This window comes from Dermacentor variabilis, chromosome 2 (assembly GCF_050947875.1).
Source record: "Dermacentor variabilis isolate Ectoservices chromosome 2, ASM5094787v1, whole genome shotgun sequence".
Taxonomy (NCBI): Eukaryota; Metazoa; Arthropoda; class Arachnida; order Ixodida; family Ixodidae; genus Dermacentor; species Dermacentor variabilis.
The window spans coordinates 68,448,153-68,461,650 of record NC_134569.1 but is presented as its reverse complement, the minus strand read 5'-3'; the positions used below and the strand labels follow the sequence as shown (position 1 = coordinate 68,461,650).

The 13,498-nt window shown below is 45.4% G+C and overlaps 1 protein-coding gene across 1 annotated transcript in view; it reads left to right on the top strand.

Annotated features, from left to right (window-relative positions):
* LOC142570340 (synaptogenesis protein syg-2-like) overlaps nt 1–13,498 on the top strand; it is a 264,644-nt gene that overhangs the window by 180,141 nt on the left and 71,005 nt on the right. The window lies entirely within an intron of this gene.

Genomic DNA, 13,498 nt, shown 5'->3' with positions numbered 1-13,498 from the left:
TTTCCAATAGAATATGGGTCACCAGTCAGTGGGCTATTTCGGAAAAATATGACACGAGACACCAATGCTTATTGTCGCATAATTTGGGGACCGGTATATCGGAAGTGCTTCTCCCAAGGATCCGATTGCCACGAGCCTTGATTGGCTTGAGTTACATAACTGCAATGTGCACACTAAGATTAATTAACAAGATAACGCGTATTAGCTCAGCGATTTATATTCGATGCTGCTTTGCCAGCTTACTTCATCTGACTCATCACGTTTGCGAAATAGAAAAAGGCAGCCATTTTTAGTATATTGCCATTTTCCGTGCGAATAATTGCTGTCTATCTAAATACGCATTCTAAACGGATGAATTATGATGTCTTCAGCAGTAATGTTTCTACAGTTGCATGCGGTAAAAAATAAAAAATAAATGAAAACGAGAAAAAGAAGCAAGATGCGTTGCTCACTTGACATTTCAGCCGAAGGAAACAAGAATAAATTTTATGAATAAGGGGGAATAGCTTTTTCGCCAAAGTAGGATAACCTTCCAGAGAAAGGATTCGCACGTGAGTTTAAAGATCACACGCGTTTGTTAATATATTTTTTTACTCACATATCTCGCCTGAAATGTGCACACAAAAGGTGGCCTTTAAAAATTGCCAGCGCCAGACACTGTAAAGGACGCAAGTACGTTCACAGAGAGAAAGCCCAATAAAGAGATGGCAGTATGCCTATAAGACTTCTCTAGCCTGCTTCTCTGCACAGAATGAAAGGAAGGGCTCATTCTTAAGCATGGAACTGAAACAAATTTTACGTAAAAATACTGCGCTATGCTCGCGGGCTTCAATGACCTATGGCTACAGGATTACATATTTTTGAAGGGCACGTGCCGTTATGCACTTCAAAAAATGGTACCTACATCTACTCGCGCTGATTGCTGGGCTTATGTTTTGCGCAAAGGGTACGCGCACATTTATTGTTGCTTTCCATATGAAGCTCAACTTATAGAAATGGAGCTAGCAGACATAGACATTGGAAAGAAACGCAAAATAAATTGCATAATTCTGGACGACGAAATGCTATAGCAGCTGCATGGCCTTAAAGAGACATACAATAAATGAAATACACCTTAGTGTGCACCTTAACGGCAAGAATTACAGCGCAGCCACCAAAACGAAAGATAACACCTGGAGATAAAGCATCACTAGAGTTTGAGACTAAATTTGCATATTAAGTAGAATGAACCGGGGCAGCTTTCAGTGTCAGCACAACCTCCATGGTTCGGATTGTGAAAGAACCAAACAGAAGGGGTGAGAGGGAACTCAGCATAGTTGCATTGGGTAGGGCTTGGCTCCCTTTCTTTCGCGTTCCCGCGGCCTTCTCATCTACGCGTAGTCCCGTAGCTTGGCTCGCACTGTCTGCGGTCGAGACGTGACAGCCTTGATTATAATCTCTGGTGGACGTCGCCAAAAAGATCCTTCGGCACCGAGTAAGCTTAGGTATACCAGCCTCGCGGTTTCACTGGCTATTCTCCGAATAGTGTCAGCCGACCCTAACCGCTAGGATTGCATTCTGAACAGGACATGTCCGGGTAGGACGTGACACTTTAACCGAAGTGATGGTTTGCTGAGGCAAAAGAAAATTACCCAAATATGGCACCATTCCTTTTTCAATCTTCCAAGACCTTCGGTTGCTTTTTTCATAATAAGAGCCGGATCAACCTTTTGTTCACTGTATTGACGGCTATTGTTTCAATAAGTTATACTCTTAGCAAAAGGCGCCTTTAAGGCTGCTGTACTGCCTTAAGAAGTCAATCAATCAACCTTCTGGAAATAGAAAGAAGATATTGTGCTGGAAATAACTCTCACAAGTTAACCCGCTTAGAAATCCTTTGTAGATATATCTTGCTTAATGTAATAAAACATGCGTACAAAAGAAAAGTTCTAATTTGTCAAGTCTGGTAAGGTGGGTGGTAAATTAAAAAAAACAACTAGAAACGTCTATGTCGCTCCAAGGTTTTCACGAGAGATGTCCAGGGGAACAGTTACTAACTTCCTCTCTAAAACTGGTGCTTTCTTTGACGCATGTCTAAGGTTCTCGCGGGTCTAGTGACACCGTCTATGCAAGGCCAAGAATGATAGACCGCATTACCGCTGTCCCGTGCCTTCTACGAGGGATGCCCTCGTAAGGCATCCTACGCAATTCGGCGATACAACATAAATGCGACTATTCTAGGAATCGTCAGCTTCAGAATTGCGTATGAGGCCTTACGTATGTTAAACGCAAACATTTTGCAGAGCCTCGAGGTGCGCACGCGTCTGAGTCAAGACAATTAATTAGCACCTTAGGAAACGCTCTATGACGACGCGTCTTCTCGGGCGAATCCCAATGGCCTCACGGGTCGTGGTGGAGCCTGCATGCTGCGCAGTTTTGGGCGCTTCGAGGGCGGGCTGATTTCAAGAGAAGACCCTGTTTAGCAGCCTCGTTAATGTGTTCCAACTCGCAGGTCACTTGGGAAGGCCAACACTAGTCATCTCCTAATTCCGGTGAGCTTTCAGCGGTCATTGAACTTTGTCGCAATGTATTAGCCTCTTGCAGGCGCCACAAAAACTGCGCACCCGTGACACGAGAAGTTCAGCATGTGCGTCTCCCTTAATTTCGTAGTCATGTGAAGCTCAACTAACGAGGTTGCCTGTCTGCTTTCGCCTCCAACACGTATCATAGTTTGGGCAGCTTCAGCAAAAGGGTGTTTTTGCTAGTTAGTTGAGCATGCTAACCGAGAAAATAGTAAGCGCGCGCTGTTGTGATCGGCCGTTCACCCCGCCACAACCTTCGGTAACGGCTAGCGCCATTATGGTGAACGGGCCGACGGCCTCGTCAAAATGGCTCTAAAAACGGATGATTTACGGCAAGCACGGGAGTACCTCGGTCAGGAGAGGGTTGGGCAAATAGTCCAAGGATACGGTCCATCACCGGTCAGCCGCCCAAATTGGCACGTCCACGCCGGGGACGGAGTCAGTGTACGATCCCCCTTCTCCTGTTTGTGCACAGTGATGTGTGTGTGTTTCCGGCAAAGCTCCCTTCGGAGGGAAATGGCAACATACCTCCGGATTGATGGGACCTGATGTCATCGGTCTCCTGACGCCGGATTGGAGGAAGTGACTGAACAATGACCATGCAGGGCATAAAAAGAACAACGGACGGCGGGAATGATAGGCTGCTACAAGTTCTTCATGAACTCTTTTTGCACTACTTCGAATTTTCTTGTAGATATGTAAATATGAACGTGTTGGTAAGACGTCCTGGATATCGGGCCCAGCACCACGTTCCCTTACTCCTCCACGAGCAAAGTACATTCCATGTCTTCGGACCCCCCGTCGCAACCGCGCGCAGACAGAGGGACTGTGTGTAGTTTTCATGCCCTAGCCTATATTTACGCCCTTTGTCTTGCCGTTTGGCTTCTGCTTTTTCTTTTTGCAATACTTTGTATTGAGAGCTATATTAGGTAACGAGGAGGGTGACCCGAACAAAAGACGCTCAACACTGAAAACTTCTGAAATGCTGCGTAAGCAGAGAAAACGGAAGATGCAATGCTCAGAATAAAAAGCTTACCCGCAAAATCTTTGCTGATCTAGAGATATAGAGAAATAAACTGGATGGGAAAGGCAGGGAGGTTAACCGAATAAGGTTCTGGTTTCTTACCCTGCACTGGGGGAAGGGTAAAGGGAAACGAAAGTAAGAACAGCAGAGAGGAAACGCAAACAAACGAAAAAAATATTCAAAAAAATTCTAACGTTCATTAAAATTCCAGCCTTTGCAATAGGCCACTTGAAAGTAAACATTTCAAGGGTGTCTTGACTGTCTTGTGGTGTGACGGCTGTATGGATCGGCATTCCAGGGCTGTCTGCTCTGAAAGAGGCCGGTCGTCAAGACACGACAGCGCAGTCGCGAGTGACTGCCTGTGCGCGCTGTATCGGGGCAATGACAAAGAAAGTGTTCAGTAATTTCCTCGCAGCCGCAGTGGCCACACGCAGCACTACCCTGCCATCCGACGCGAAGAGCAAACGATTTCGTAAATGCGAAGCCAAGGCACAGTCGGCAAAGAACTGTTGTCTCGGTTAGGGATAGTCTTGGTGGAGGATGAAGTTGCACAAAGGGGTCCAGTTGACGTACACGTGTGTGCTGGAAACTAGGCGTGTTCCAAAACAATTGTAAGACACCATATGCAAGCACTCGCTGTTTCTCTCCTGCATCTGTTTTTCACAGCAGGATTGGCTCCTGCACGCCGTCTTCATGAGCCGGCCGAGCAGCTTCATCGGCGTTCTTTAGTACACGTGATGACGCAGCTGTACCGGACGCAGTTTATCTGGCATCTGAGGTACAGCTTGGCTGTGCTGACCAATACCTGCAGAACTAACATCCGTACACTCGAAAGTGCTCAGGCCCAAGCGCTTAGAGTTGGCTTAGGTCTGCTACGATGTATATCAACATCCAAAACCTTTGCTGATGAAGGAGTGCCATACGTCATTAGGCATGTGCCTAGCATCATTCGCGGCTCATAAAACATGACCTATACTTTGTTTCGTCCTATCGTATACTCTTATTAATGGAACCTTCATTGCTGATTGCACCATCTGCCTATAGGGCCAAACGCTGCATCCGCTTTGAGGGTAGCCACGGCTCATTGGATCGATTGCAACCCACAAGTTTGCGAGTCTGAAAAGGGGGCTAGGGAGGAAGAACTTTTAAATTTCGCCTGAAGTGAAGGCTTCATTTTTACTCCCTCCGAAAGTTCAATCTACTCAAAAAGAAAAAAAAATCGCAGATTGAAAAAAATATACAGGAGAATAAGGGGAATGCATGACACAACAAACGCTGAGCTGAAGATGAAAGAGGCCGAGCCTTTCGAACAAGTCCTGGCTCACCCGAATGTCTAAGTAGCAGTGTTAGAAATGGATGATCGTGATGTAGGTCTTCCGGAGTGGAAGCTTGCACGTTGAAGTGAATTTTAAATTCTGGGGGTTTTCATGGCAAAACCACGATATAATTGGGAGGCGCACCGTAGTGGGGCACTGCGGGTTAATTTGACTACCTGGAATTTTTAGACGTGCACCCAATGCACGGTACACGAGCGCTTTTGGCATTTCGCCCCAATTTAGATGCGGGCGCTGTGGCCAGAATTCGATGCCGGCCCTAGGACTTAGCAGCGCAACGCCGAAGCCGCTACGCCATCACGGTGGTTCGAAAGTGGATATAAGGCAACGGCCACTTCTAAAGTAGCTACATTCTTGTACATTGCACAATGCGGAGCTACGATAGTGGGAGTATGTGTAGCATCATTTGTTTCATTGTTTGCCATTTTCAGGACAAATGAGATTATTTACAGGCCGAAAGTAAGGTTACAGTTCTCCAAGTGCTATGTTCTCACTTATATGTCACCTAATCAGTGTTTTTCATTTGGAATTTTTATCACTCGTAGTGCCTTGGCTCATATATTCAAGTGAAATGAAGTATCAGCATGCACGTGCTTTCAACTTCTCCAACTAATACCCCAGCTAAATCGATCTGTCTATCTAGAGACGAAGAAGGCGTCTTTTTGGCAGGGCAAGGGCGAGTGAAAGAGAACAAGCTTAATTGAAAGCGGAACTTCATTGTGGATCCGCATAGAAAAGGGAGACCTATAAGTCTTAGTAGGTATCTGAGCTGTCTGTCTACATGATGTTGGGAGGGGAGGCCGTCCCTCACTGTTCCACAGTGTCGCAGGTCTACGTGTTAATTGGCATACGTGTAAATAAGGCTGTCCCGCACTGTAGCTCAATCGCACGGCTGCGGGACCACCCGGACTATACTATAGGATGTGAGAGTTAATTTGCAAGCTCGCTAGGGCGGTATGGGTGAGAAAATGGATAGGCAAATGTGCCTGAGTACTACAGCATGAATACCTTATTTGCGCAAAGACGCCGCAAGAGTTGTTGACCGCTCATATTCGGTTTCTAGTACACGGATCGCAGCTTTATGGTGCAGTCGTGGTTATTTCTCTTTGGAAAGCGCATGTCGTGTGCCACCGTATGAAACCTATTTTGTGCGAATTGAACAGTGTTCAAAGTGTCAGGTTGAGCTTAGCTCTCAACACCACGGCTCTCAGTAGAAATAAGAAAGACTAGCGCGATGAAGAATGAAGGACAAGTGTGCATACTTGTCGTGGGTGAAGTAAAAAATCTTTAAAACTGATCGAAGGTTGCATTCTATAGTGTTGTTTTTGACGTTTGAAAGAAATCAAGGAGCGAATTTGCACAGGTTGTCACTGGTAAGGGCTCTTCGTGATTGGGCGGTTGCCTTCTCTTATAATGTGTCCATCATCCAGAATGGCTGGAATTTTTTTTTAAGAATAGTTACTCTGGAAAAGCCTTTGGTATATATGGGTTCAGTAAGTATTTTATGTAATAAGCTCGTGAGCCTAACTTAATCAACATGCAGCGAGAATTACAAAGGTGCACTAAGTGCTCGTGCCTACAACAACGGATGAAAGTCAATGATAAGGGCGCACGATCTTCCACCACATTCTGCGCCTTTGACGGCATTGTAAGAAACTGCAAAATGGATCACGGCAAACAATGTTTCGAAATTGCATGGTGGGCACGGTATTGAACATGTGACCACGTGCTGCACAGCAGATCGCCAGGTCTGAGGAAAATTGAGGGGTTCGGAGTCAAATCCTAAGCATCCTTTTGAATAAATGGTAATAAGGAAAGTGCGCCAGTCGCATGTTCACCTGACACGCTTTCGCAATAGAAAATGTAAGGACGTGCGATCTGATAGGGGTGTTTAATGTTTATAGACTCGAGCCTTTTCCTTCGGAATATCATGTAGAGCCCACGGCATTAGGACCTTCTGTTGGAAGCGCGTTTATACGATTTGCAGAACTTGAAATGCTGCAGGACCTTCACGTTTTGCTGTAGTCTGTATATGCGTTTTCCTTCAAAGAATTAATAATGAAGAAAATAAACTAGGATATTAGTCCTGGGTCTACACTTGCTGGTGAAAAACGCCGGGCTTTCACTCCGTGCTTGCTCGCACCTCGTGTGTTCTCAAATGGCTCTCGGCGGCTAAGGGGCCGGATTGCAACGGAAAGTGCCTTCGAGAGCTCGTGCCTAGCGCCCAATTAGGCAGCAGCGGACTTTCCGCGTTTGGGTCACCTACTCTTTTCCTCAATGTTCACACTTTTTTGCCTGCATTTTATTTAACCTTCAGAATAAAAGGAAACCCGCTTAGATATTTTCTGAGAGCAGGACATTTCTCTTTTTCGCAGAGTCTCCAATAAGAAGGTTTCTTTTTCCTTAACAAGCAAAGGAAACTAGATACCGACTTCCATAAACCAATTTTCAGTGTTCGCGTCATCGCGGTACGTTTCAGCAATGATTAATGTCGTGTCAGCGTTACCCGAGACAAGCTCGGAAAAAAAATTCAGTTCCGTTCGGCAATTTGCGGACGTTACTCGCAATTTTTTACCGTTCAATTATACTGATGGGGACACGTGTCTATAGGGGCACGCAAAAAAAAAATAATAAAGAGACATAGCGCTGGCATTGCGAGCAAGTGCGCATTAACATAACAACCCTGTCCGCGCCACTGCTTCGGCAACATTGAGCGTGTCGAAGCAGTCATGTAATGTTTCAGAATTTGAAATGCTTGCCGATGAGTACATCTATACAGGTTACTGGACTATTCCTTATTAGCTGCTTCGCGTTTGCGTGTGTGACACCTTACATAAAAAGTACTCATTTTGGCTAAGTTGGCCAACGGTAGCAATCATCCTGCTTTGGTTGGCTATTGAAAAAAAACAGTTGCTTGAGAATTTTGAGATGGACCTTTTAAAAGAGTGGAAGTCCGACAAGGGAGTACCTATTCTTCACTTTACGAGACACATAGTATGAATATTCTTTTAAATTAGATAATGAAACAAATGGGTAATAGGGCAGCTTTCTACTCAGTTTTTGCTTTATTCCTTGATTCCGTGACTGGACCTCTGCGTGTAGTATTTTACGGACCATTGTAAAATAAGTCTAATATGTAGTTGTGTAGCTATATTCAAGCGTAGACAAGGAAATATACCTTTCAACTAACATCTCATGCATCTACTCAAAGCTATCAGCATAGGACCGCAAGACACGACGAATATATTTGTGCGATTATGAAACCTTCAGCCTTCAGTATATGAGTAGACGGCGCCACCTCAACACCAGTGCCTTCAAAACCGCAAGGAGTACAACGACCAGAGAAGAAACATGATATGTTTCGGGCAGCTGAAGCAGTTCTTTTTTTTTTTTGAGAAATTAAATTCTGCATCGGGGGGAGGGGCGCATTGTATTACAGGCCCTACTGCTTTACAGAAACTCGATACATGCAGCCCACGAATGCTCTGTTGCGACGGCTGATGGCGTGACGTTTCTTCCATGCAATGAGCGCGAACAGAGGATTCCCCTTTTGCTGCGATAGCATTCATATGTGCAACCGAGGCACGTTCGCGGGCCACCGGTGAGGCTGCCACCGTCGTGGTGGCCCGGTGTCAATGGTGTAATCGCGCCCCACGCGTGGAGGGCTTTAGGAGGCCTCCGGAGAACGCGAGAGGCTTGGCTGCAGAAAGGACGAAGCTAAATGAATGCACCCTCGCGTTCCACTCAAGCGCCTCTGCAGCGGGGTTGCACGGCAGTGCTGAGCCTTCCTCTGCTGGGATGAGCGGCATTGTGCGTACGAAAGCTGTAGCGTTGTTCCGGTACAGTCACGCGCACACCACACGCGTGGTGTGCCCCGTGGTACTAACGGAACGGCTTACCTTCGGTCTCATCTCGTACGCCGATGAGGTACGATGCCTGTGACCCCACTGGCGATGCTCCTCGTCACGACAGGGTCGTGAGACGCCTAAATGCGATGTTTCTCCTGAGCAAGGCGATGTTTCTTCTGCGCAGCAGTTGCTCCGCCTGCTGGGGTGTGGCCGCCGTGTAGGCTCAGAACATGTGTGAGGCTTTGGCGCAGCGCTGAACCTTGCCATAACTTTCGATGTTGCGCTCTTCGGATGAAATTTTCCTTTTTTTTTCAGCTGCTAAAAGAATGCTAAGCACTAACTGAGGTGTACTGAGGGATTCTGGGATACATGTTACTGTTAGATTAGCTAATAAGACAACCATCAACCACGACTATGCACAAAAGGAAAGAAATAGAGAAATAGGAGACGTACGGCAGGGCGGTTAACGAGAATAAATATCCAGTTAGCTACTTTGTGCTAAGCAAATAATAGAGGGGACAAGGACAAGATGCGAATAGATATTGTCCATGCTCACATCATCAAACACCTAGCACGCTCTAAAGCTAACGCATGACGGCAAACAGCATTCTTGAACCGTGCTCTCTACCGTAGTCAGGGTAAGATATTCTTTAGGTCAGGGCGAACTCCGAATGACAATGTTTAAATAACCGGGGAATGTAGTACTGCTTTCATTAGACAAACACGGAACCGATCTGAATAAAATTTGTTTCATTTAAAAGATAACTCTACAGTGTGGTGAAGGCTACATGCAAGTATTTTATTTGGGGTCTTTGTCGTTTTACCAAAATTACTCAAACCTGCTACATTTGAGTAATATTGAAGCACACTATCAAGTTAATGAGTGTGAATCAATATCAAGTATAGGCTACTCGTCATCAGTTCGAAAACTCTGCCTTTCATATCATACAAAGCGGATATGATGGATTACTCTATTGTTTGCGTGACGCAATTGCATAAATACGTCAGTTATGCATAAGTTGTGTGCGCAGTTTTGGGTCGCATATCTTGCGGAGTAATAAATATAAATTTTAACCGCCTTAAATATTCCGATAGACACATTTTACATAGTTACACCGAAGCATAGCGCGGGAAGGACGATCGAAGAAGACTAGACAGGACAAGTCTTTGTCGATCGTCCTTGTCGCCCTATGCTTCTAGTGTAACTATGTATTACCAACCAGCCCAAGCCTACATTCTTCTGAAGAAAATTTATGTATTTCTGTAATTGTTTTCAATAATGATTCATATATAGAGCTATGCTTGAGGCTTCATTCTCTGATTTTGTCGTTTTAGAAAGCTTGATGGTCTAAATAAAATTATGTTTCTTTGTATGATGAAGTGACCAATTTGGTGAAGGGTAAATAACTTACGCTTCTTTGAAATCGAGAAAACTTATCGAAATAGGTTCAGCTGGTGCGCTACAAAACTATTTCCTTTGTTCCTATAGATTTAAATAGAATCTCCCGAAGTACAGCTTGTGTCGTGAAAGTTCTGATTTAAACACCCAACGAGATTTCGCAGAAGCACATTACACGACAGTTTCCAATTTAACGGCCGATAAATGACGAGATCGAGCAACAGATGTGGGGGCTCGCTTGATACAGCACTGAAACATTTCGAAGTGTACTAACGTGAAAGTTTTGGCTAGTTGATTATTCATATATTCAGCAGGAACAACGTTAAGGACACGAACAGAATGAAATCCCGTAGAAAACTCATAATTCAGCATAATGTCTTTATGAGCCGTCAACTTTGTGGCTGTCCTAAGCGTTGTTGCCCCCCCCCCCCCCCCCCGGACATTTCTAAATGCTTTACAGTGGAGCGCAAAACAGAAAATCGTCTCGCAGTGAGCATAACGACTACGGACGTTTAATTTATTTTCATCTACTTCCTGTGAGAGATTTCTCTGGTGCGAATATTTCTCGTGGTACCAAGCAACTGCCACTCTAGTCTGTAGGGAAGCGCGAAAAGAGGTAGGCTTAGATTATATTTATAACATTATACTGGCCGGAAATAGGATAACGTTCATGCCATTGGAAAATGAAATTTATTCGTAACTTCTCTTTTCCTAAACGTTCTTTGCGCTCTTGTACCTCTACGAACACTCTTTTTCTTTCTATCTCTGCCATCTTTTAGTCCCTTATCCTCGCGGCCGACATTGTTGACCGACGTTCAGGTACAAGCTGCGCGCTTGAGAGTTACGGCGCGGGCAGCAGGCTTTTCTCTTAACTGTCAACCAATCTATCTCACTCGCGCTTGTACCTGTGGTTCGAGTATGTAGGCTGTTTTATAGACTTTTATAGTAATAAAGAGACGTGTTAAATATGTGGGGCACATTTGTTGCAACACTCAGTGGTCGATCACCTCACCTTGTGCGCGTTAACAACGTAGAAACTAGACTACTCTGGTAATAAACACTCTTCTATGTGTCGTCTGCTAAAGCATGGCGCGCTCACGTGCTTTAACAGACGACACGAAGGCCCACCTCGAAGACCCTGTGCGCATGCGCCTTTTCTATGCGCGGTGGCGCCGTGTGCCCTGGCGCTCCGCGGAACGCGGCCACGCTGCGCCGTGTTCGTACTAAGACTGGACGACCCTGTACACACGAAATGCAGGAATAAATTCATTTTGCCATTCACTCACATTGACTAGGAAAGCTACGTAATGTCGATTACACGTTCCTTTACGCGTTTCAAAGAAGAGAGAGATAGTCCGCTGGTCCTAACCATACACTCGTACCTTCATTTCCGTACGAGGTTCTACGGGGCATGCACACCGGAACCATCGAGAATGTCTCGTTCACCGCCTGCTACGTGAGCAGTGCGTATACCTGGCCTCCCACATCCCACCCATGCGATTGACCCCACCAAGAGCCTGCGCGGACGAATCACGCATGACTGTTTCTTGTGATGAGAAGAGCTGCAGCCCGTAGCGATAGCTGTTCGGGTACGTTGGCTGAAAACGAACAGTGAAAGCACCGGAAGGCAATTCAAGATGTCATGTCTCGCTTCCTGTACGTGTGTGTGTGTGTGTGTGTGTAGAGTGCATCTGTCGGCTGGGTAAGGTGAGCTATTTCAGGCTACAGTCTATATGACAAAACATGTGACACCCATGCCTTTTCTCCTTTCCACCCTGCAAAAAGAAGCAGGCATATGGATGTGATCCTCTTTCTAAAGAGCCATGTCTCTTGCACTACGCTGCATTCGCCGTGTGATGAACTATCTCAAAAGAAACCCCGATAGCGACGCCTATGTGCGTTCGTCGAAATTGCTTGGCAACAGTAAGTGGAGTATTATTTTCCCGGTCTCTGCTTTGTAATGGAAAATGAAGAAAGATGCGCGGCAACTCTTTTCTGGAATCCGCTCCTAGCGCCTTGATTTGTGAACACAATTTATTTTCCCTTTTCTGGTTTCTTTCTCGTGCTTTCCATTTCGTCCCACCAGACTCCTCTCTCTCTATCCGGAAATAAGGATCGACAACAAATCGCAGCTCGTGTTTATACAGCGCTAATAGGACGTCGTCTTAGCTAGTCACTGCTTCAACGCCCCCTCCCCACTGCTCCGGCGAACAGCAATGAGGAGTCGTTAAACAAGCCTCGAGGGACACAGCCGCGTTGAGAAACAAGAAAATCCGTCGCCTGAGGCAATCTCCAGCAGCATCTTAAATGGAAGCACGTGCTTTATTCTCACCGCTGGGCGTGTCAGCCCCTTCGTGCTTCTCATTCAAACTGACCGCTTTTTTCTTTTTGTGTTTTCAGCTTCGTTATTCACACAGCACTCCCCGAGGAGAAGGCTTTGTTTGAGAAGCTCCCGTTGAAGCCATTGAACACAGCAATAAATAATAGCACAGGGTGATCCGACAAGTTGAAATAAATGAGTGCTTCGCTGATTTAAAGAAAGAGAGAAAGATTTTTCATTCTACTGTTCCAGCGCTACTGGCGCGAGAAGTGAAGAAAACATGAACAGGAGAAGTGCCGAAAGCGAAACATCTGTTCAGAACCTTCCGCATTCTTGCCCTGTATTTATATTGAAGAACACGTAAGAACTAGTAAAGGCGTGGAAATGAATTCTACCGAAACACTGTCTTCCAACCATTTCCTGATGTGCTAAAATATTGTGACATGGTTAAAAAAAAGACACGAAGAAAAAAATCCAGAACGCGAAGCTGCCAGCAGCTAAGAAAAAGTCCGGTATTGTATTCTATCAGCTGAGAACAACAGGACGGTTACAGACATTTCGCCACGCAATCAAATTTACGGAGTGACACAAACCTGAATGAAATATGATCGCGCTTGAATGTTCTTTGCCTGGGGCGAGAATAACGGGAAATGTTCAGGCCTCGGTTCATTTCATTCTTCCTTTAGCTGAATGTGTAACAAGTTCCGAATAATTCTAGCACGGAAAGAAGGCAGGAACGGCTTTACGAAACGCAACCGTCTCGGCAATCTGATTGTCATACTATGACGTTTTGAGAGGCATTATCAAAGCTCGTTTAGGTAAGCTCAAGGAAATTGCAATTATTGTGTACAATAATTCAAGACGGAGACCACACTTTTGTCACGTTTCGTGATTCAGGCGCAGTTTTATTTTACCACTTCCTGTCAAATTGATATTGATCGCTTGTAGGATGAGACATCTTGCAATATGGTCATCAATTTTAAATTCGGGCGAAAATAATTCTGTAGTAGTT